General features: G+C 36.9%; 1 long non-coding RNA gene across 1 annotated transcript in view; it reads right to left on the bottom strand.

Annotated features, from left to right (window-relative positions):
* Window positions 1–1,752: 1,752 nt before the first annotated feature.
* Window positions 1,753–25,753, bottom strand: part of LOC135430447 (uncharacterized) — a 61,924-nt gene continuing 37,923 nt past the window's right edge. The window contains exons 2-3 of the long non-coding RNA XR_010436609.1: window positions 24,849–25,400; window positions 1,753–1,831 (exon numbers count right to left, since the gene is read on the bottom strand). This is a non-coding gene — a long non-coding RNA (uncharacterized LOC135430447). The remainder of the gene's footprint in view (window positions 1,832–24,848; window positions 25,401–25,753) is intronic.

The raw sequence follows: 25,753 nt of genomic DNA, 5'->3' as shown, positions 1-25,753 counted from the left end.
TAAGGTGCTGAACGAATAAGTCTGTGCGTAGCATTTCCTAACTGGAGGAAACTTAACTAATTAGTTTAGAATATTTTTTGATGTACCTTTTTCTTTTGTCATGTTTATATCGCCGCTTTTTTAGGCAATTTCGCGCAACAATTATGCACGTAGCCTTTCTACATGCGGCACAACCCTGCCCACATTTGCAAATCGCAGCCGCTCGACGTTTGATGATTTATTCAATTTGTGCTATGAAGCGTAAACTTTTTGTTTGCTTGTTGGCAACACGGTCTGCCATTTGTCGTTGTCGTTGTTGTTGTTGTTGCTGTTGCTGCTGTTCTATGGCAGCGGAAGTGTGTTGTGTGAACCTATCGCAACGAGTCGTGGCACTCGTTGCCCTCTGGCCCTGTCCTTTTCAGTTTAAATGATTTAATGCCCCATGCCGCTGACGTTGACAGTTTCGGTGCATATCTTTGTGCGTGCCACCAAGTGTATATTTGAAAATTCGGTCTGCTTTTTTCTCTCTTTTGATTCTAGTAGATTATCTATAGGCTTTTGAGTGCGCAGCATTGGCTGTGTGCTAAGTCTGTGAGGGGGCTTCTGATAAGCAGACTTTGGTAAGTCCAGATCAAAAGTTATAATCGGGGAATTCAGGTGCTCTACATTTAACAGATTATTTTTAGATTGATTTTAATGATCAAAGACAATTTAATTGCCAATTTATACACACATTATAATTGCTATGTTAATGTTTTAATCATTGCAGTGTTGCAAAATTGCAAAATTGGGGTTGTATCAGAAATAAGGGTTGTAAAGGAAAAGGAAGGCAATAAATCTTTGAATGCGTAAACTTTTCAATCTCAAGGATCTGCTAAGGATTAGGGAACTGAAATGCTATGTTGATGTATATGTGAGTCTGGAATAAGATCTACAGCTCTAAGATTATATATTAAATGGAATGTTCATACTGATCAAGAATAAATATATAATATATATTTAATGTGAAAAGGGGCTGCCGACAAACGGATCTTAAATATGCTGAAAACTGATGTAAAAGCAAAATTTAAATACTGAAATTTTCTTTAGATTTTACATATTATTTATAATTACAAGCTTTTTTTACGTTCCTTTTTAACACTAGACGGATTAGAATACTTTATCAAATTGCATATTGAGATACTTATTAACTCTCAACAGGAAGTATCTTTTATCTAATTATTTATGATTTCGTTTAATATAAATAAAAGAGTCGCTAAAGCTCTAACCAATATCTGTCCCATCGATAGCGCCCATTTATTTTATTTTTTATTAATTTTTTTTTAATGACCGACCAAATTATTGTCAGACAAAGACTTTAATCCACAACCATATAAGAATTAAAAGCTATAAGCCTAATCATCTGTCTATAAGCATGCCCATTTAAATTTCGCTTTTCTAACTTCAACGAAATTTAAATTGCAAAGTTCTGTGGCAAGCTGCGCTGTCTGCTGCATATTTTGACAGTTAAGTAATTAAGTATTTTTGTTATTGCGAACAAATTATAATTACTGTTGTTGATTTTGCCTGTTGATGCTGCTTGCTAACTTTGCCAGATAAAAAGACCAAAAATTATTGTACTTTTCAGCTCCATTTGCTTGAGACGCTTTTTCACAGCACTTTTACGACTGTTTTGCGAAAGTTTCTCAACGATATTATAAGCTAATTGCCATTTTTTTTATTTGCTTCTTCAGACAAGAGAAGTTCTTAAGTATGTAAACTTACCTTTTATAGGTCAAAGGAGGACCCAAATCAAGTAGACATAGACGTAGTCCATCAAAGGTAAAAGTATGCATGTATGTTTAATAATACCCTGTAAATAGGTAAGAAGGGGTATACAATAATTTTATTTTCAACTGGAGTAACAAAATAATATTATAATTATGATATAGGAAAGAATAGGAATGGATGCAATATTACTGTATATTCTTTGGTAAAGGGCAGCTTGAACCATAGCACTCTCTACTAGGAACTTTCTTTGCTGTTATTATGTCGTACTTGCCACGTCTCTGCTGAAGGTTAAACGTGCCGAAAAGGAAAGTAAAAGCAACTATGTTTCATATTTACGAAATGCAGATATGAAAAGATCCAAAGCTAAAAGAAAGCTGAACTATAAGATACAATTTGTTCTTAAATTTAAGATACAATTTAATTTTAGAAGCTCTCAACATTTTTTAAAATAATTATCAACAAATATAGTGCCATTTAATCGATTAGTTGAGAAGAAAAAAATTTAAATAATTAAAAAAAATTTAAATAATGATCTTTACAGGTTCAATTTAATATATTTAATAAATTTATAAATTTAGGATAGGTTAATCTCTTTGACTTCTCTGTAGGAGTCTCTTATTAGGTCATTGTATAAAGAGGGATTGATATATTTTTTTCTCTAATGAATAGAGAAGTTATATATTTTTTGCATTTCTGCATAGTACGAAGTTTATTTATAATTGAGTTATATTGGAAAAATGTGTGCCTAAATTAATAAATAATAATGCCAATTACATTCTCGAACAATTCATTTTCCATATAATCTGAAAAATGTAATTTTCCCTTTTAAAACAAACAAACATTTGCAGCTCTTGCAATGTTTTGCATAAGACATGAAAAACTAGTTAGGGGAAAGTCGGCGATCAAAGATAAAAGTGCAGTTTGCATATACTCTATTGCCGTCAGGCCTGTCAGCTACTTTGGCCACTTAGCGCTGCAGCAACAGCAATTTAGAAGAATTTAACGGGCAGCGCAACTGTGCAACATTTGGACAAATTGCAACGACAAAGTACGAGGCAATGTGTTGTTGGCCATATAAATTTCATTTACGCCAGTTAAATTAATTACTGTCAACACATGCGAGGCGGCAGTAACAATATAACAACAACAACAACGAGAACAACAACTGTCCGGCCACAAAAACTAAAGCAGGCCAAGCTAAAGTCCAACCAAGAAGAAGACATCGCATAGGCGTGGCATGGCCTGGCGCGGCGTGGCATGGCGTGGCGTGGCGCGCCGTGGGGTGAAGGCTGCGGAGTAGACAGCGTCGGGGCGTCGAGCGTGTAGCGAGCATAAACACAAAGTCATAAAGTTTTTACATAAAAGCATTTAATTTTATTGCATTTTTGGGCAGCAGCCAGTGGCGCAGGTCGTCCGCCAGCCAGCCAGTCGACGACAACGACGACGACGGCCACGGCACGGCACGGCACGGATCTGGGGCTGGGCTATTGGGCATGGTCTACTGCCCGGATGGGGGCCAACTTAATTTGGTGCAAATCAAGCAAAACTGCAACAGCAGCCGGCAAGTTCGCAACTAGCTCGTTGCAGTCCAGCACAAAGAAACTTTTGATAAAGCTAACGCACTGACTCACCAACTCTCTAACTGACTGACGCACTGACGGACTGACGTTCCCACATAGCTCATGTGCGCCTCGCTGACGTCAGCATCTAAACAAAAACATAAAGTCTCGACATGCATCCTAGCCCAAGCAGAAATCTCTTCAGCATTTTGTTTAGACATCTTTTGAAATACGTATACTTGAAATGGGAACCCAGCGAGTGAAAAATGTGCCGCGCAAAGTTTGTTTTTATATCTCTTTTTTTTTTTCTGGATTTTTCTTTTTTTCTTCTGTATGTTCTTGTTGTTTTTCGCAGCATTTTGGCTGCCGCTGCACTGCAGCATGTATGTAAATTCGAATTATGTGAAATACAAAATTTGCATTGCGTATACGTAATGTGCATTCACATCAACAAGTGAAACAGTTTGCTATACAAAGCGGAAAACATTTTTGGCCAAATAAATGATGTTTAATGCATCTACAAAATGCCAGAGGAACGTTTATAATTGATGTTGCCTGTAAAAGTGGTGCAGCGAAATTATTCGACTGAAAATTCCACAGTCAGTGTTGAAAAGTTGCCCAATTTACCAACAGTGCTCGACAGTTATCTGTCAAGTCCAGAAATAGTCAGCTAAAGCAAATGTACTTTAAGTTTAGTATTAAACAGTTTAATTAGTATTTATAAAGTTCAGAATTCATCCTGAATATCTTTAAAAATATCTTTTCAAATAAAATGTACTTTAAATTTCGTTTAATACGATTAAATAATCGTTTTTAAAGGTCAGAATCATCCTAAATATTTTGAAAAATATATTTTCCAAGTTACATCGAATTTTCTCTGCGGCCTTTCACCAGTCAAGTCCACAAATATTCAGAGTAAGAGGTTCGTAGAAATTTAAGTTTCTTAAAAATGTTCTATTAATGTAGTTTTATACAATGAAATAAGCTTTTATAAAAGTCCGAAATAATCTGATTGCGCTGCACAGGATGTGAACTTTTTAGCTTCATTTATCTCAATCTGCAGACTAGATAATATTAATAAAAGAATAAACATATATTTATTATTGCATTACATATATATTTCTTTACAAATATATTTATATTTATGTAAGCTTTAGAGTTTCTTGACTGTATATGGATTTCAAAAGAAATCGTTTATATGAAAACCAATTTATTTGAATTTTTATTCCTTGCCTAAATTGAAACTTCCTTCGTTTTTTGTTCATGTATATATGTATGCATAAATGCGAACATGTCTAAATTTTATTCTGGTGCCTTCGCAACGCAATGGGTAAACTCAACAAAAGCTGACCATCTGTCGCATCCTAAAAATCGCGTTCTTATGGTTAGTTCGACGCATGGAATCCAGCAATAAAAACACTTTCGTATGGCAAAAGCAACTGTTGGGGGCAGCAGACACTAGCATATGCTGTGGGTCGCCACAGCCCCATGCACCCCAACCCCGCCAAGAAAGTACTCTTGCTGGTTTTTTTTTTCAAGAATATACCAATTTGACTTCAGTCGGAAGATCTTCGCGACGATAGAGGACAGACGGCAAACGAGGGGCGGGGCGTGGGATTCGAAGGCGGAGGTGGATTATGTAGGTAGGACATGGCCCATGGCATATGTCTGGCATGCTCATTAGGGGACACAGCGTGGCGTGGCTAATGTGGCAACAAGCGGCAAGACCGTGTAGGAGTCGGGGCAGCAAGCAGCAGAAGCAGCTGGATGAAGCTGCCCTCTGGGCCTGATGATTTTCATTTGACTTTGCAGGCGCTTTTTCTTTACCGGCCTTGTCAACATATTTGTTTCAGGGACACACTTTCAACTTTTCTTCTCGTTTTTTCTTTTTGTGATAGCTTTTATTGTTTTGTTTTCACTGCGGTAGTCGCCACCATTGTTGCTGGTGTTGTTATTGTTGTTATCGCTAGTCTTGCTTTGGGTAATTCAATTTGCTGTCACAATTTTCATTTGTGCAAATTTCAAATGACGGAAATATATTTTACATATCCCCAAAGTTGAGGCTGCAATGGATGCCTGACCCAGAGTCCTGGGCATCATTTCATGCACAATTTGTTGGGCTTTTATTTTTATTTTGCCGCATTGTTAAATTTTCCTTGGCATTGGCCACGTTTTTACTACCAAAAAAGGCCAACGAACATTTAATGTAACTGCCAGATGAGTCAATTTGCCGCCCTTGGTGTAGCGCCCATGGGGTAGCTTAGGGTTGTGCGTGCGAATAGCACAGCATTTGTGAATTGTAAAAGAACTGCTTAGTTTGTTGCTAGCTCAGCTTAGCCGAAATGTTTACAGAGTCTGAGTGTTTGTTAAGAGAGCGGAAGTTAACAGCAGCCGCCATGGCTCTCTTTGCCTGCTATGCTCTTCGATTGGCTTAAGCGCAGGCTGCTCTGCTCATGCAATGCTATTACCATATGCTTAACAGCTGTTAAGACCATACACACTTAACAGTACTGGACCTCTTAAGCTCGGATATTGCCACGCCGATTAGCGCCCAGCGCGCCAAACAAATTGCGTAGAACATTTTAATTTTCCCCAGAGTAACATTTGCTGCAATGGGGCTGTCGTCGCACTTTTTTCGGACGTAAAAATTGCGTGTAAATTGCCTCTGCAACTGGATACCCATTCCTAGCCACCTTATAACAATTGCAAGTTCGGGACTTACCTGCCTTGAAAGGCTCGCATCAATCATTTAAATTATGGCTGCGATAAACTGCATGAGTTGCTGACAGATCGGAATGACGATGTTATTGGCCATGAAGCCGTCTGGGTGACAGCTGCCCTATTTATAAGACTTGCGCTCAGTTTATTAATTTGGAAATAAAAATCAGTGCTAAATGGTGATTGTTAAGACTTGGAGACAGCGCTGAGAATCGCAGCGAAACGGATTTTGTTGGACTTTTACGAAACTATAACAAATGATTTGCAGCTTGCATTTCGTCTGCCACATGCCGGGCTCTTTTGTTCTTTTGATTGTAACATTCATTTATTTTACTCGCAATTTTGTTTTACCCTGCAAACAAGGCCAAACTATGGCCGAGTGTTTCCGACGAGCTCAATAAATACATCATGAAAGGATTCTTGTGAAGGTTAATAACAATAGGAAAGCATGAAAGTAATTTAGATTTTAAACCTTAATTTGAAGTAGAGTCCAAATATAATTTATGTTTTGAGGGGACATTTTTGGAGTTTTAGAACAAATTTTTTAACATTATATTATGTGAACTATGCTTGATTCTTATTGGAGCTTAATGGAACAAAATAAAGAAACGAATGCTTGAATTAAATAAGATATATTTACTTCAAGCATGTTTGAGTAATGTATGGCCTGGTTTTTCTAAATTCCAAGATTACCATTTTTTTTTCAGTTTTTGAAATTTGCCTTTAGTTGGATTTTAATTTTGATGAGTGTATAATAGTTAAAACTATATGTTTGCCCAGGTGCTTTTAAAAGGCTTTGTGTGCAAGTCCAATATTTTTTTCAAATGTTGATTAAGTTCAATTAGCATTTTCCGCCAATGGACGTGGATTTACCAAAATGGGTGAAAGAATTGTTAACTAATTTTCACATATTCGCAAAGTGTTAAAAACAACAAAAGAAAGTATCACAAGACATTTCCTCGCAACTCGAGTTCTTTAAAGTTCTGTTAACACAAAAGTTAGTTCAGTTGAAAACTTTTACTTCTCTTGTTCTAAACAGGGTATTTTAAGGCCATGCCTGTTTCACGTCTATTTAGAAATGTACTTGATATGCACACACTTCTGTGCAGACATATGTCTTTCGGATTTTCGCCCCAGCCATTGCAAGCCCCTCTCATGTCTGGCGATGTAAACAAATGGCCAATGCATATTCTTCTGTTTTTGTTTTCTTTAATTTTTTCTTTTTTTGGCAACGATTCAAAATGTACATTGCTAAATGGCAAACAATTATTTGATATTTGATGTCGGACCGACTGTTCCAGCTGTGGCGAACATCTGCAATACGCTGCGTATACGTTACGAATGAGCCAAAGGCGGCAATGCAACAACAACAACAAGAATAGAAAAATGTGCGAAATGTAGTTCAATGCATGCTTTAAAAAATAAATGGCTTACATATATCCTATTTCTATCATTGTATGGCTGCCAATTTTTACCCTTGTGATACATCCCACAATTGTATTCTTTTTTTTTCTGGTGCTCCTGTTGTTTTTCTTTTACCTGCTTGTTTGACCATCATCCAAAAGTGATTTAGTATTTTTGTTTGGTTGGACAAAGCAGTTGAATATTTGATTTATTGTGGTCAGATTGTCCAATTGAGAATTTGTCGATAAAAAAGAACAATCAATGAATATAGAAAACGGAAAACAGCATGGAAAAAATCTGCGAACAGGGTGCTTTTATACCTCACAAAATTTAAGCCGATATTGGTTAGGTCTTGAATTAAAAATGTAAGCTAAGGTAGAGATTTATTGTATTATCTGGATAATTTCTATGCCCACAGAAAAGTATATTAAATATCGCCTTTCTTTGCGATTCTCATGCTTTTAAGTCCATACAACTACTAAGCCTAGGATCACAAATAACTCTTTTCATGTGTTGCAAACACTGTCAAATAGTTCAAGTATTATGTGTAAGGGCTGTATTTAACAGCAAAAGAAAAAAGTATTAAAAGTTCTTTTGGCGAGCACTGAAGGCGCCATTGCTTGGTGAGGTGAAAGCCTGTGTGTGCGTGTGTGTGTGTGTATTTGAGTGTGTGATTGTGTTAATGACAAGTGTTTTCGTGCTCTTTTCGTATGTGCCGCGTAATGACAAGGATGTCGATGAGTATAATGACAACATCAATGCTGCTGTTGATGATGGCTGACTGTTGGGCTGAGGATGAGCACAAGCGAGGGCTGGTCCCTAGAAGGACGCAGGACGGGGCCTGTCGGGCTGGCTGCATGAATGAAGCACTTGGAATAGCTTGTCACGGGCGCCAGCTTAAAGTGCTTGTTAGGCGCTTTTCTTGTTGCCGCTGCCACTTTCTATGTGCCAGCCCTCCGCCTCCCTGGCCACACATTCGTTTGCACCATTGAAGATGCTGTCAATGCGAAATTGAGCTTCCAGCATAAACACGTTGTCAAATGACACGCGTGAGTGCTCACGCACGAACGCACGCTCCTTCTATTCGTGCCACCTGAACTAGGTTTGAGTTAGGTGTTTAATATTGGCAATACTCAACTATTGTTGCTATTCAGACTGATGAAGGCATATATGAAGCTGGTTTGGTTGTTTATCACTGATTTATAGGACAGCACTTGTAATATTTATTACAGCTGAACGACTGACTGGATACCCTGCATAAGAGGGCAGTATAATTCGGGCACGAAATGTTTTACACCTTTCTAAGGAGCTTACGGCTTCATAGATGCAGTCATATGAAGTAATTGAGTAAAGGGAGTTTATAGAATAGAATAGAGGAACGTAGAAGGGCGATAAAAAGTATTTTTTTAAAAGAAATCCTTTTTAAGCAATAGAACTGCGCTTCAATTCCGAGTACAGGGTATCTCGCAGTTGGTTAACCTCACGAAGAGCATTATATTTTTTCTATTTTTTGTTTTTTTTGGGAGCGCCAACTTTGCCAATATTTTGCTGTTGGCATCTCCTACTTGGGACTAGGCAATGCCCCAAACGCCATTTATTCTTTTCTCACGCACATCACGTTACAAAGCTAAGACGTCTTGAGCCCCTTAGGTGATTTTCAAGATTTTTTCCTGACGCAACGACTGTTGGGACCTAAACTAATTTGATGAAAAAGAGTGCGCAAAATTGTATGAAATATATATATATATGTACATGTATATATTTGCGGTTTGGTTGAAATTTAAGAAGTTCTGATTTCTGTCTTTTTTTTCTCGATACTTTAAACATTGTTTTGAAAAGTGAGTTGTTGTTGAAGAAGGCGTTTCGTGCTGGAATTTGGCGTTGTTTTGCATGGGTTTTGATTTTTGTTAAACGATTGGGAAAGCAGCTTTCCCTGGAAAACTCGTAGCGCAGCATTGCTTACACTTCGCATGTCAATAATAAAAATGTTAGCAAGCTTTAAAGAAATATTTTAACGACAAAGTAGTTTTTAATTTAAAAACATTTTTTAAATATAATTTTTATTATTTATATTTTATTTGAAATGATGATACACATTATCAAACAATTATTTTTATACAAAAGTTTACAAAAAGAATTTGTGTTCAAATTTTGTTTTAATTCTTTAAGCCCAAGTAAAGGATACAAATCGCTTCGAATTAATTGCTGGACAAACGAATGAACCATTTGAAAAGTGATTTTTCATATTTAGTAGACTGGATGATTTTCAAGCCAAAATGTTAATGGGAAGCACTTAGGCAACGTACAAGTGAAGCTCAAGTAGCGTCAAATTCATTTGAAATGCAAATGAGAAAATTTCCTAATTGAAAACTTTTGGGCCAGGATCTGCTATAGCCGCTAACTGGCAACTGCTTGGTCGGCGTCGCTGCTGGAGCTTAAAGTGTTAAAACACACAGACACATACAGGCTGGCCAATAGAGAGAGAGAGAGAGAGAGAGAGAGCCACGATTACGAATACAATACTTGACGAGAGATGCGCTTTTAATTAGGAGCTCAACTGGCGGGCAGCGAGAGTGAGCGAGAACGGAGAGGGGGGCAACAAATGAAAGTTAAATCCACAATGACAAAACACTAAATAGGCGAACGTGCGGAAACGCTAATTGAAATCTGTCTGCGACTTGAGATAGTTGCCACCGACGGGCGACGGTTCACAAGTCAAGGCGTCTTAAAGCGGAGGTTAGAAGTCGGCCATCGGGCCGTGCACCACGAAAGCCAAGTTAAGTCAGCGCCATTCAGTGGCTGTTAGAACCGGGTCAAGGCTGGCGGCGTCATCATCGACAACGTCGACAAAGTCGACATCGTCACCAAATCTGATTGCCGCCTTGCCACAAATGTTGCGCAACGGGTTTGCTTTTATAAGTTATTTTCATGGGGCAATTAAAATGTTGTCTATATAGTTTAGAAAAGACTTTAAGCGGGCAGAGGAATGTGCGAGAATAAGGCAAATATATAATATTAAATAGATGAATAAAATCGATCAATTAGTTAAATATTTACTTTTTCTAGATAAATTAATTAATTCCAAATTAAAACATATTCGAAGGGGACTCTATGATTCTGACAATGAAATAAGCCTTTAGTTTTTGTGTAAAAAGAATGTTTCAAAATAAGAAACATATTTGAGGCACACTCAGACGCAAAGCCTTGGGTTTTATCGAACCTTTATTTAATAGATGCTGATTTTGAGTAATATGTGAACAGTGTTTAAAAGAAAGGGATATACTTTATTACATTTTTGAAAGTATAAGCCGAAACCTAGGCTCATTAGTGCATAAGTCTGGAATCCCAAGGGCGGAAAGTTTATGTGAACTGCGAACCGAATCTGTCCTGCCTATAACTAATAAGCTGCAGCTGAAGGATAAAACTTATGTTGACTAGTTTTATTACTAAGTTTTGGTTAATGCGAGCGCTGTTAAATGACATAATGCACAAGCAAGCCGCCGCATACAGCCGGGTGGCAATTGCCAACAGACAGACTGCATCGTTCCGTTTTGTTTCCATGGTGAACTGGAAATCGGGCGCTGCTTTTAGCTGTGCAACTTTGTTTCTTAATGAATCTTTAGTTGGCAGCATCAAGTGAAACTGCATTTTCTGGCAATGTCGCACTGCACATTAGTTTTTCTCAATCTGACGTAAGGCCAACCAGCAGCAGCGGCAGCAGCAGCGACAGCGTCAACGTTGCGTATGAGTAACGTAATTGATGCTGGTAATTAGCAGCAGGCAACGTTGTCGATGTTAACGTCTCGGCTATCGCACAAATCTTGAAGGCAGCAGCAGCAGCAACAGCAGCAGCAGCAGCACTTCGAGGTGTTGACAGGCTGAAGTTCAAGTTTTGCCTTCCATAAATTAAAAGGCCTTATTGCTTGCGAGCCCAAAAAACAACAACAAAAAAAGACTGTAATAATATAAATTTGATTTTTTTTAATCAACATTCTCTTGTCCGCATCTGGAGTTGTTTATTGTTGGTTATTCGCATTTGCTTGTCGCGGATTAATCTCTTAATTTTGTGACCCGTGTTGTTGCACTTGTTTTTTAGTAAGTACTCGTGCCGCACTGTGTTGAGTTCAAAGGTTTAACAGCAGGTCTGTCTCAGACTTGAGTGCCCTGAGCTCTGAGCCCTGAGAGCTGTTCTCTGCTTTGGCTGCAGCACTTTCAAAGTTTTTGTTCTTTTCTCTTTTATGGGGGACTTACATTGACCTTAACGCTTTCAACGCTCGCAGCTGGCTGGCGGACTTAAAGACTTATTATCAAAGCAGTTAATACCTTAATGAGTGCACATTCTGAATATTGTTAAGTCCGCGAGAATTGTTAAGAATCTATTTGTTTAATTTGCTTTATCAGAGTCACGCGTTTTGTTGGGAAGCTAATTGAATTTTGTTATATTGTATTGTAAATTTGTGCTCTTATTTGAATTATCATCACAGAACAGTTTTATGGCTTGCATTGCTGTATAGTTCTCTTATGAACTATTGCAGGAAAATTTAAATATTCTACAAAAATGATTGTTTTTAAGATGAATTCTTGTAAAATGTTGTCCAAAAATATTAACATCGAACTACCCATACTTATATATTCATATATTCCTTCTACTGTATTATATATCAAGAGAATCAATATGTAGATATGATATTTTTGAATGTATTTCTTTTGATAACTAGTGCCTTTTATTTTTTATTTATTTATTTATTCCTTTTTTGCTTGAAGTATCAATACCGATCGGACATATTGTGCTGGATTGCTTGTTTTCTTATCGCTGTACAATACGCTTACATTGATTACATTCAAATTGTCATTTAAAATTGAAATTTGTACATAAATCTGATTAAGATCGTTGGGAAAATGTACATGTTTCGTGACGCCAAAGATTATAATTCTTCTGGTGTCCAATAAAAGCTGCCTTTAAAAATATATAATCTAAATGTAAGAATCTATATCAAATTGTTTATATTTTTCTATTTATTAATATAATTAAATTGTTGACAGTCTAACATTTCTATACATTTTATTTATTGCAGCATTATTTTTATCACGCTTTTTAAATCTCTGCTTGTCTGTCTGTTTTTACAACATTTTCAATTGAGCTTTTGCTACACCAAAAAAAAAAAAAAAACACTAATTTTATATTTAATATTCGAGAACGGACAAATTACTTATTAGTTTGTATACTCATCTAGTGCTGACAATCATTATCATTAGCAACATCTGTGCATTGGCTGTAAACTGACAACAGCAGCAGAAAAAAAAATTAAAAAATAATAAAAAAAAGGGGTAGAAAAAAAAACGCGCTCAACATTCGAGCAGCCGCTTTATTCGTGCGGTTGTCGTCGACTTTGACCTTGTCGCGCAGTGATTTTTTTTTTCGTTTGTTTTTTTTTTCTATGCCCGCTACAGATTCACGATGACATTGATGAAAAAAACCACAAAATGCTGGTTGTGGCGCTTCCTGCTGCTGGTGGTGCCCAGAAACTCGAGTGGCCACTCAACATGCACACGAAAATGGGGAAATGGTTGCACGGTGCGTATGATAACTTAATCATACGCACTGTGGTACAGCGGCGCTTATAATTTATTGGGTCAGATGGAATTGCATTTCCTTATGGGCGACTTATAAAGCGCGCGCTGAGTGCGCACTATTTCCACTAATCTCGTTGTTGGAGCAACGACAACAACAACTATAAAAAACAGCAACTGTATAAAAAATAAAAACAAGAACATCAACTAAGCAGCGCATGGCGCAAAAACAATTTCAAGGCCATTGACACAGTTCAAGCGAGAAGAGGCGAGCTGCGGCGGGCTGGGAGACGGGCATGAAGGGCATTCGAGTGCATATTGGAGGAGCTTGGCTGCTGCGATAAACCATGCAGCTGCCAGCCGCTGCCGGTCCTCCACCCCTCCCTCCCTCCCTCAGCTCCTCTAGCCAGCCTTGTTCATGCTTAGTTTCTAACAAGTAGACGAAGTGCAAATGTTTAGGTTTTCTATAGCTACAGTCAATATACAAATGCATAAACACACACTCTCACACACACATATGTACATATACACGCTATATAAAGACACACACACATATGCACATATGCATCGCAATTTGAGCAGACGCATTCGCAAGTTTGCGCACTTCAACTGCATTAGTGTGTATATATTATTGTTTAAATAATCCTTTAATTAATTAACATTTTACGTTTTTTAGGCCATAATTCTTGTTTAAAGCAAACCTTTCCATAAATTTCGTTTTATTGTTTTTGTCTTTCGCGAATATACAGAAAGTTTTCAATAAATAATTTATAAATTAATCAATTGTGGTTGCTTTTGGCGTCGTTGCAAAGTTGATTGAACTTGTAAAACACGAAGCTCATTTAAAAAAACGTACATACACAACAGGAGAAGCAGAAACCAGACCAGATCGTACCACAGACTTGTGTATAAGCCAACGACATATAAACAATTTATCAGAAATAAATTGGTTAACAGGTAAAATAAACAAATTAAGAGCAAAGTTCGATAAATGCTTAGTATACAATATAAGGGTATTTTGTGTTTTTGCCAATATTGTTGGCGTCGTGAGAGGCACGATTAAAGAGGCTGGCAGAGGTGACTAAGCTAATACGGCATAAACAAATTATAAATGTAAATTACAAAGCAAATTATATCGCAAATGTGCAGCTTACTTAATTGGAATGCGAGTAGGTTTGGCTAATGCACTCCATAATTAATCACAATATATCGCTTTTATTAATAATCCATCAATAATCCAACGTTAATTATCTTTACAAAGAAATTGTAATTTCTCATTACCCGATGAAGCAACTTATATTAAAAACAAGATCGCTGTAGTCGGGAGTGTCCGACTGGGGATACCCTGAAACCAAGTGCAGGTCGTGATCTGCATAAACTATTATAGAAGCTATGGCCAGATCGACGGCTATTGATGCTGATCAAGAATATATATATTTTATGGGGTTGGAGAAGCTTCCTTCTGCGTGTTACATACGTTTGCACAAAAACATTATACCCTTTTTAGCCATTTTCAATGGGTTAAGAGTATAATAAGTAGTTCATTTTCAACATTTTTCACAAAACAATTCAGATTTCAGTTTAAATTCTTTAACATTTACCCTTTGTTTTAAAATTTTATATAAAACCAACTATAAAATGCATTTTTTTTTCTAGAATTTTGATGCCTAAAATAATCAAGTATTAATGGCTAAAAAAATTGTATTTAAATATATTCTCTTCGAATAATAGAATAAATATAGAATTTAAAACATTAATTCCAGTTTGTTGAGAACTATTTTATAAAGCAGCACGTTTAATTCTTAAAGATCGTTTGGCAAATCAACAAAAACATTAACTTTTACTCGTTTAGGTAAATAATATAAAATTGCATTTTTAATGATATTTTTATTTTTTATATACAGCCCGAGTCGTCGAGGAGGGGCATTTATTATACCAGTTGTTCTTTTTTTGTGCTGCTGTCTTAATATTGTTGTTTTTTAATTTTATCAAAGCCATTCTTTAAATTTTCGACAATCTTTATTAACACGCCAAAAATTCGCTTGAAAATCGTGGAGCTCAAATTGAGCAGCTCGCTGCCCAGCTTCAGATTCAGTTTCGGCTTCAGATACAGATACAGATGCAGAGAACTTCAGCTTCAGTTACAGGTAAGCCGCTGACTTTGGCATCATTTGCGTCATGCAGTTGCTGGCTGTCGCATACCCTTCAGCCCCCCTCTTCAGGTCCCCCATTTAGGCCCCCCCTCAGGCCCCATCAGCCTGGCCTGGCCAGCCACCATTTCATTTGCAATTTATTGAAACGAAGTTGACCTTGAATTTGGCTAAAGTCTTTTAACTTTTATTCGCTTTCGGCTCTTGCGATTGCGGGCTGTTTTTTTTTCTTCTCTTCTGTATACCCTGTATGCAGCGAAAATGGGCATATTGTTTCTATGCAAATGTCTGTGAGACTTCGTAAGTTGTATATAATCTTTTTGGTTTGTTTCTGTATACCCTGTATGCATTGAAAATGGGCATGTGAGTGACAGAGGAACGCTTTTCCGACTTCATAAAAGAGTATTTTTACTTAGCGTTAACAGCCGAGCATGTCCGTTTGTCTGTTTTTCCTAGAAAATATTGGGCTCTATCAGAACTAAAAACCTTAAATCAAGAACCTAGCTCTATATTCGTCTATTGCATGCGCAGATCAAGAATGTTCATCGATACCATGTTTAAAACAAAATCGATTAAAATTGATTTTCAGATTGGTTTTTTGCGTGATTCTCGCAGATAGAAACAACAAATTTGGAGCTTAGGATCTTGAATAGTATAAGGATACGCTGAAGATTTTACATTAACATGTCGTGCTTTGATTAATGCACACATGTTGTTGCTTATAGGGTATCAGCTAGTTGATCACTATCGACTAATGCACTCGTGTTTTTTTTCTGCTGATGATTCTTGCTCTTGCTGTTGATTACTTCAATTTAGGCACATATGTGGTTGCATACAGGGTATCAGCTAGTTAATCAATATCGACTAATGCACTCACTCGTGTTTTTTTCCGACTGTTGATGATTCTACTGTTGATTACTTCAATTTAGGAACACATGTGGTTGCTTACAGGGTATCAGCAAGTTGAGCACAACACTCACTCTGTTTTTTTTTTAGCGTCGCCGCCGTCTGCTGATGATTCTTGCTCTTACTGTTGATTACTTTAACGATGATGTCCATAAAATGTATTTCAAGCTCGCAACTTTTTCGGCAAGCTCGTGGGCAGCAGGTTTCTCAAATTGAAGATACAAAACCAGAAACCCGGCGAGACAAATTCATTTGTACGCTAGTGCAACAAGTGGCCACCTTTATGTTTTTTTGTTTTTTCTTTATTATTATAACTGCAGCACATATCAGAAATCTATTTGATTTGCGCTCTCACTCGTACTCAGTCAATCACGCGCTCTTGCTGTGCCGCTTGCACTCGAGTCAAACTTTAATTAATCAGCTGCTGCCCCCACAAAAAACGATGACGTTTTCAAATTGTTTGTTTATGTGTGTGTATGCTTGTTTATTTTTTTTTTTTAATATTATTATTATTATGTTTTTGTTTTTGTTTTCTCTTCTGCTTTTCTATTCGCTACGCTACGTTTTCGCTTGTTTTTGTTATTTCCGTGCAGTGAACTTGCTTCTATTTGATTATCATATGTATAAATGTATCAGTATATATATATATATATATATATATATGTATCATTATATGCATATAGCTGCACATATATATTATTTAAACACTCGTATTTATATCAGTAAAAGTAGTTCTATATAGGTTTTTGTCTATTTGTGCGGCTTGCTCAAAATGTTTGCTCATTTATTTATCTGCTTAGGAGGTCATTGTCATGGAATCTGTTTATTTTCGTTCCACTCGCTCGTTCCTCTCATTTTTTTCGACTGTTTAGAACACTTTTTGGAATACATATATATATATTTATATGTACACATATACATATAATTCGACATTTTGTAGGCTGGTCAAAAAATGTGTGTCACAGTTTTGTTTTGTTCCTATTTAATATGCCTATCTAGAACCTGTGTCTTCTTTCTACACGGAAGTTGCCTCGGTTAAAGCTTTCTATGTGAACTTTGACTGGAACGTTAAGTTCTTCAAGATGTTGCTGGCTCGAACAGCTCTATTAATAACTAATACGTCTGATTAGTGTGGTGGATGCTTAATTAGCTACTTAATCTTATCAGTCACTTTTCGTATTGGAGCAGCCTTCTTTAAACGCAATTTTATAGACTAAAGGCAACATTTTCGACACAGGTTCTTGATCAGAACGAGGGGCAGAGGCGACAGACCCAATGGGCATGCCCAAATGATTTTACACTCGAACCAATTCTTGATATATGCAGCTGTATACAAATCTTGTGTGACTTTATATATTATGTTATATATCTAATGTTAAGTTATATTTTATATTAATTTTTATATATATTTATAATTCATATTAAGTAATATTCTATATGAACAATTTCTTAGACAGCTCTGCATACAAAATGTAGAAAAAACGATCGGTTAAGTTAAGAGCCCTCCACATTTAAAAAAGTTGAGAACATATTTAATTACTACTACTACTACTTAAGATCAATTAATAATTTTTGAGGATAACGACAAAAAAAGGAACAAATTTTCTTCGTCTTATCGCAAAAAACCCTCAAAGCTAGAGGCCCAAGTCTTATTTCCTTAATTCCAATTCCTTAAGCATTCTAAAAAAGATATAGTTAACTTTCGTATTCACGAGAGCAAAGCTGGCGTGGCTAGCACATGGGAAAATTGTGTCCAACTCAGGTATTGACGAACACACATTTGAAATTTAGATGTTGCCTAAAATATAATTGTGGGACGTCTATAATATTAATAACAAACAAGTTGGCCATACAAGATTCTGACCCTTGCCGATCGATCCTATGGCAGCTATATGATATTCGGAATATCTCATACTATGCGTTACAAATTTCACGACAAATCTATATTAGCCTCCACAAGGATATCAAAATAAAATATTTTCACGTTTTTAAATATTTTTAAAAAATACATAAATAGAATCTATTTGCTGAAGTGGCGGAATGCTTGTTTAAAAATAACTCATAATCTCAAGATATTAAAAGTTAGGACAGTTTTCCTTCTACTATTGGCTTTTTATATGCATGTGTAAGTGTGTGGGTTAACAATCGAACACATTTGAATTTTTTTTGGCCAGTTGAATCTGAGCTAAATCTCTTAAGCAAACGGAGTCGGAATGTAAAAGCCAGAGATTGATATACCTGTAAGTAGTTTATTCTGCCCTTGTTTGTTTGTTCTGCTATGAAAATTGCCCTTCCTTTTCACCTTTTAGGTTCACTCAACCTATGCAGTCTGTCACAAAGAAACAGATACGGAAATCAAATAAATGCGACAGAAAAAAACACGCGTTAAAGAGGAAAATACATTTTCTAAGTGACAAAAGGAGGAATTGCGAAACGTGACAAGGCGTGTGAACTGCATTTTCCATCAATGTCACACTCTGAACGGATTTCAAAGGTGACAATTTGCTGGATTTTATTTCTTTTTACATTTTCCGCTCTCGTACACGCCTTTATATATGGAGTATTATCATTATTGGCAATAATTTCTGTGCTCATTGATATATCAAGCATACATTGCGTCAGTTAATAAACAATATGCACAAGTATCTCAGATATGTATATGGGCTATATATAAGCATTATTTTGTCCCTTGTCATTGTCAGCGGCGTCCTCATCAAGCGCATCAAGAACATCAGAGCGTTAAGTCGCCAATGATTAATTTTCGCATTGTTCTCTGAAAGTCGCATCTGTTGCGCCAATGACCGACCAGACGGTCAGAACAGGCGGTTTGCCATCTGGAGAACTGACCAAGCAACCAACCACCCACCCAGACAGTCGGCCAGCCAGTCAGCCAAAATAAATGCAATAAGCCTCAATTAAATGAAAATTTATTGTAGGCTATGCCACCAACTGTCGCCCCAGCCTATATATCCCCACATACAATTTATCTGTTTAAATATAATTATAGCTGCACGCACTGCAAAAGCGAATATTACGAGCTGCATGTCCAAGACTGCAGACTGAGCTGTTTATGTGAGTTCTTGTAACTATACAAGTTACAAAATCTATTGAAAATGCAGTTTTTAATTTAATTCTTACATTACTTGTCGTGCGATATCGAATATATAGAAAAATTTAAAGCTTACCCAAAACAACTTTTTGTTTCAATGTGGACGGCAGGTAGGGCATATAAAAAGTCTAATATTTCCTATATAACTTACCCATAACACTTAGTCAGTCTTTTAAAGTTCCCATAGACGATTTAAGTAAGACTTTTGCATATTTTTTTCTTACAAAAATAATATCTATTGAGGCATTTAAGTATCTGTGCACTCAAAAATATGCTCATCTACACTTTTGAAAATTGTCATGACATTACAAATTTTCTCACAATTTTCTTGCTATTTTTTTTAGAGAATCTTCATTAAATATATATTTATAAGAAATTCTAAAATTTAGAATATTTGTAATATTGTAATATATGGATTTATCATTGAATATCATGTACAATTATTATGCTTGAACTTTTATGTTGACATGGCAATGATAGATCCAACTGTTTGTTTTTTTCTCCGCCCACTGCAAAGCCTTTTTTTATGGGTTGCGCCCGAGACGAAGCGGGTTAAGACACAATTTGTGACATGCTAACCGTTTCCAGCACTTGACTTTGGTTATCATCTACAGAAGCAGGAGCAGCAGCAACAAACACATCGGATGAAGTCAAGTTCATCCAGTCGTATTTGTGTGCCCTTTGGCAGGGTTTGTTATTGCAGGCGACCCACATTGATTTACATATGTATTTGCCCATACACACACACAGACACACACATACATAGACAGGCTGGGTATAGGGCTCATGTTAAGGAAACGTCAACAAAAGCAGCTTCTGGGCAAACTGTTTGCTTTTGGCTAAACGCACATAACCAGCAAATATTTGGGCTATGACTCAGCAGAAGTTTGAAAAGCGACGCTAGTTTGGGCCAGAGCCCATAAAAGTGTCTTTAAAATTCAATTTTGATGGGCTGTGTGTAAAGAGAGAGAGAGAGAGAGACGGAGAGAGCGTGTGGGAAGTGTAGCCGAGTGTACAGCAACTAGACGCTGCTCGCATTGCATTTAGCCCAGTGCCTTGCCCTGGTCCAAAGACGGCCAAACCGGTTCCCAGCCGATACATATATATCTATATGCAATCGCATCTAATATCAAGTTCAAGGTCGCTGTAAACGTGTGTAGCTGGCAACGTTTGTTAACTTATTAAAAAAAAAAATTAAATAAATTTAAAAGAGCGCGCGAATTGTCTACCCCTCGCGCCCACGGCCAATCGCTCGCTCGGTGTGCTGTAATTATTGCTTTTTAAAATGTATCTGCCAGTCGCGCTTGACGAGCTGGCCCCAGAGCTAACCATTAGGTTCTCACGAAACACACCTACACACACGCACACATAGATGCTGCGACTGTTGTTACGTTAAGTATACGCCCTGTCTTGGCAGGAACTGCTGAAAAGTTGTAAACAGGTGACTAATGCTGCAAATCGTTAGCTGGTAATTGGAAGCTGCATATTCTATGTCAGTTTCGGTGCCAGGCCGTTCCAAATGACTCAGTTGCAGTTCCAGCGAAGTCGAGAGTCAAAGCGAAAATGGCAAAAGAAATGAACACGTTGCTTTGGTTCTCGAATTACTCATACGCACCGTATGGCCAAAGTTGCTCGAATTGTGTTCTACGAAATATATATATTTAATAAATATTACAACAACTGCAGCAAATACACACACAAGGGCTTATACGCAATTCAATTTGCAGCAACGGCAACCGTCAAAAGGTTTTGTGGTTGAGCCAAGCATGCAAAAATAATATATATGTATATTTAACAAATGCACATATGTGTAAAACACATTGCATAAAATAAATTTTTCAACAGCAGCAGCTAGCAAATATTCATTCGGCTTTCATCTACATTGTACAACAGCCAAGTGGCAACAATTTGGCAGCTACATACACATATTTGCACAGCAGCTCCGCAAAATGTATCTACACATGCTTGTTGCGGATTGCTTGTAACTTGAACCGTATCCTCAGATCTCGCCCGATATCTGCCGGCAACTGTCGGACATAGCTTTTAGCTATTGCTGTACTTCAGTTCAACCTAATTTGTATGCACCACACACGAAAATGCACACAGCTGAGAATGTTGCAACCATTCAAGGTAAATAATTATTTTGTCTATTTAAATGTTGTCAATAAATGTAATTTCAAGCTAAGTCACTTGCATGCAAATTGCCGCTGCCACAGACAACTGCATTAGGTTTAATTACTTCCCTTTAAATATTCGCCAGGAGATTTTCCTATACACATGCAAAGCAAAATTAACAGCGAACAAATGCTCCAACAATTTTGTAAATTGCACTACATTACATTTATTTATAAATGAATAATGAAGATAAACTAAAGAGCTGGAAAGGACATTCAGAGGTAGCGTGTTCCATTCAAGGATAGATTACATAGCGATTTTTTTTATTTTAATTTAAACTGGATAAGCCCGATTTGATTTTTGTCTTATAAAGAAAATCTTTGTTTAAAAGAAAGGAGAAAAACATAAATATAACAAAAATATCTCATTTTTTCTGTAATGTATCATAATTTTGATGATAGTTAAGAAAAATTGTATATCCTTCTTTTTAATAAATTAATAAATATTATAAATTATGTATTATTAATTTAATACATTAATATAATTAAATAATTAATATATTTTCTATGCATATATTTTTGGTATTTGTATGCAAGAAATATATACAAATATTTAAATTATTCAACTTTAAGACTCTTAAGGCTTGCGATAAACAATTAATATGTTCGAAACAAACTATGCAATTTTTTAAATATTTAGAGATAATTTTTTTAAAAAACTTTCCTGTTTACAAAAAAATTAACTAAACATTTTTAAGGTATTCTATATTTTCAAAATTTGTACATTTTTTTTGTTTCTTTCTTTGAATTTGACAAACAATTTTGCAAAGCATTAAAAAGATTTAGTTATGTTTATTACTTTCGACTGTAACGTTTCAGTTGGGCCATAAATTGCTGGACTTAAAACTTGTTGCTATTAAATATCAAATTAAATATCCGAATATAGCTGCTGAACCCTATGCTTTTGCCGTTGGCTTTTATTTCTGTGGAAAACGGAAACTGAAACTGAAAACGTTACAATGAAAGTTGCGCTGAAATGCAACAGAAAGTTTCAGTTAATGCCGCATATAAAGAACAAATATGCACACACACACACACATGCACAGTTGCCTCGCCCGACAAGCGAGGAAAATGTGGAAAAACCACAAACGAACGCTGACTAAAAGCCAATTGTATTTATGCAGCGCGCATATTTCCCTTTGTGTTTGAGTGTGTGAGTGTGTGTGAGTGTGTTTGTGTGTGTGCTTCTTGTGGGCATTAAAATGCCCTTAGTTAAACTTTGTACGTAAACATTACCAAAAGCCAAACTTTTCAGTTCGCAGGGGTTGAACATGAGATGCTCTTTGTGCTGTCAACCCAATATTAATTATTATGAATTCTATATTTATTTGTTTTGTTAGGTTCGATATTTAAATTTCAAATTAGACAACGAACTGTTCAAAAAGCTGGCCACCCAATCCCAAAGCATTTATAACTTGACCCTAATCATTGTATTCAACTAACCATATGTGTTAACATAGATGACTTTTGGGCGAGAGATCTAAGGTAGCCCACAACTTCTCTATGAAAATATGTACGACAAGCAATATTTTCAGTAGAACGGGCAATGGCAAGAGAAAAAAATTTAAATTTTTAATAAATTATTGAAAATATATATATATATTGAAAATCAAGATTTAAACCAAAAGCTGGGTTCCTAACTAGGTGTAGTAGCTTTACGAGCCGAACTTTAAGATAGGGAGTTAGTTCTAAGCGCTAATTAAACCATCGACTATTTTTTTTTCTTGGATATTGCTTTAAATTAAGAATTTAAATATTCTATAAAAATTTCGAAAATAAATAGATCCAGATTTGAATCAAAACCTGAATTCCTATATAGAGGACTACTTTCGGCTTCACGAACCGAACTTTATGGCAGGGAATTGGTTTAAACTACGAACTGAACCAACAAATGACAAAACGAGAACCATAACCCGATTTCCTAGATGTGTAAGATCAGCTTCACGAACCGAACTTTATGGCTGGGAATTGGTTTGAACTGCAAACTGAACCAGCGACTTTTTTCCTTGGAACTTTGGTTCTTCATTCTTACAATAAGAGCTTTAATGTCTTATACAAATTCTGAAAACATATAATAAATCCAGATTTAAACTTTAACCTAGGTTCCCAAATGTATACGATCAGCTTCACGAACCGATCTTTCAGGCAGGGAGTTGGTTAGAGCCAGCGACTTTTTTGTACCTGTAGCCCTCAGTCTTAAAATGATTTTCGGTCAATTTTGACAAGGTTTACGCTTGATTTGCTTACGAATTCTCTGATTTTTTCCTCTAACTAAGTTTTATGTAGCTGGCGAAATACCCTGAATTGAAGTGGAACCCTTTTCAGATCGTTCGGAAAGGCCTTTTGACTGCTGCAATGTAAAAGTTGTTGTTGGAATGTTTGTTTGCTTTTGGCTTGGTTGCTGTTTTCAGTTCGCTTACAATGCGAATATTTTCACCAAACACACACACACACTCGCACACACACTGGCACACACAGATAGCTGTTTGCTTGTATGGGTGACCATGAAATATTCACACAACGAACGCTTCCACTCAGCCGATTCCGGTCTCTTTGTGGACCTGGCTGCGACGCAGATTGACGCTTCATTACAAGCAGCGTTATGCAATCCGGGCCCAGAGCAGAGCACAAAGGCTGTAATGGTTTCTGTGTGAGTGTGTGTATGTGTCTCTATGTGTGTGTGTTTGTTCGAGAGAGAGATAATTTGACGATGAGGCGTGCTAACATGTGCCCGCGGCCTGGCTTAGTGTCCGACTCTGTGCACAGCCACTGATGGCTGCTTTTCATCATGCAGCGAGTGCATGTGAGATCATCGGGCGGCAAACAAAATTCTACGTTCTGTATTCGCCCCATGGAACGGCCGACAATTGTGTTGGTTGTTTTTGTAGCTGCCGCAGCCGCAGCCGCTGCTGCTGCTGCTGCTGCGCTGCCCGTTGGCTGCGAAGCGTAAATTGCAATTATTTCACATGACATGACTTTGGCAGCAGCGCGACAGCGATGCCGTCAGGTGCTGAAGTTTCTAGACCTCCTCCCCACCAATCAACAGCCAGCACAAATGTGCAAAAAAGTTGGACCTTGAGGTTGGCGCGACTAATGCGCGACAATTGTTAAAGCTGTTGGCAGCAACCAACAACTGCACAGAAACCAAACCAAGCCAAACCAAAGCAAATCAAATCAAATCACACACGCACACACACACACTCACACACAAAAGCCAGAAACTCTTTGCCACAGACTTCAGATCTTGGGGCGAGCATAAAAATTTGCATAAGAAAATATATTTTTTAAGAGCCGTAGTCTTTTGCACTTGTTCGCTAAACGAAACGGAGGTTCATAAAAACAGGAAAGAGCGGCTATTTATCGGCACGCCGAAGATTGAATACACTTGCGAGCATATAGAGGGTTTTTTTATTTAAGCTCTACTTGCCACCGATAGCACCTATAGTTGGCATATAGGAGGAAAGTGAAGCTCATAATATCAAGAAACAAAAAAAAAAGTTCTACTTACCAAAACTCATTATTTGACCGATACTTCCTATAGATCTATATGATATATTAGTCCGATGTGTATAAGTTGTTGCTGTAGAAACTCGTAAGATCCAAGTTATCGTGATTCGTTTGTTGATACAGATCAGCTATATATATATAGTACTTTGTGATTTCGGATATGTCTCCCGTGCGTTACACATTTCGTGACTTAGCTAACATAGCCGCTACAAGGGCATGACAACGGCTGCGTGGTGCTATAAAATGTTTTCCAGCTACTCGCCCAACCGGGCAAGCAAGATCCAAACCAAAATCGCCGAAGAATCCACAACAAGTGACGACAACGCTGGCGTTTCGGCCATGGTTACCCTTGATCTCGTGTTTATTTCGGCAGTCAAACGATCCAAAATAAATAAATAAATAATACATAGCGAAAACCAGCAAAAGAATTTCTTGTATTTTTTCATTGCGTCTTTCGGCATTGTGTGTTCCGTAAATGGGCGACCGGACAGCGCAGTCACAAGCCATGGCAGGTTATGGATTGGAGCATGGTGCGATCGATTCATGTCCAAGTCTGAAAGATTGAGTAATTGAGAGTCCAACATGAAAACGTGCGGAAAACTTCCAGATTTACTCGGCAATATATGTTTATAAACATAAATAAATTTATAAATATATAATAAAAATTGAAATAATAAAAAGTTACTGCTAATGACCGAAAGTCTCACCAACAAATGCTATATTTAAACTTAGGTGGGTAACACATGTAACTAAAAATAATTGCTGGATTTTTATTAAGATATTTCTGAGTGACTTTTGTGTGGCGAGACGAGTCGGACAATAAACATAGAAATAGTTTTGAAAAATTGAATTATCAAATATTAAAAGGTTTTTCTTATTTGTTGAAGTTTCTTGAATTAAACTCTT

The sequence above is a fragment of the Drosophila montana genome, unplaced genomic scaffold (genome assembly GCF_035044405.1).
Source record: "Drosophila montana isolate Dmon_TW-CO22-7 unplaced genomic scaffold, ASM3504440v1 contig_3013_1, whole genome shotgun sequence".
NCBI classification, from domain to species: Eukaryota; Metazoa; Arthropoda; class Insecta; order Diptera; family Drosophilidae; genus Drosophila; species Drosophila montana.
This window is presented reverse-complemented; position numbering and strand designations above follow the sequence as displayed.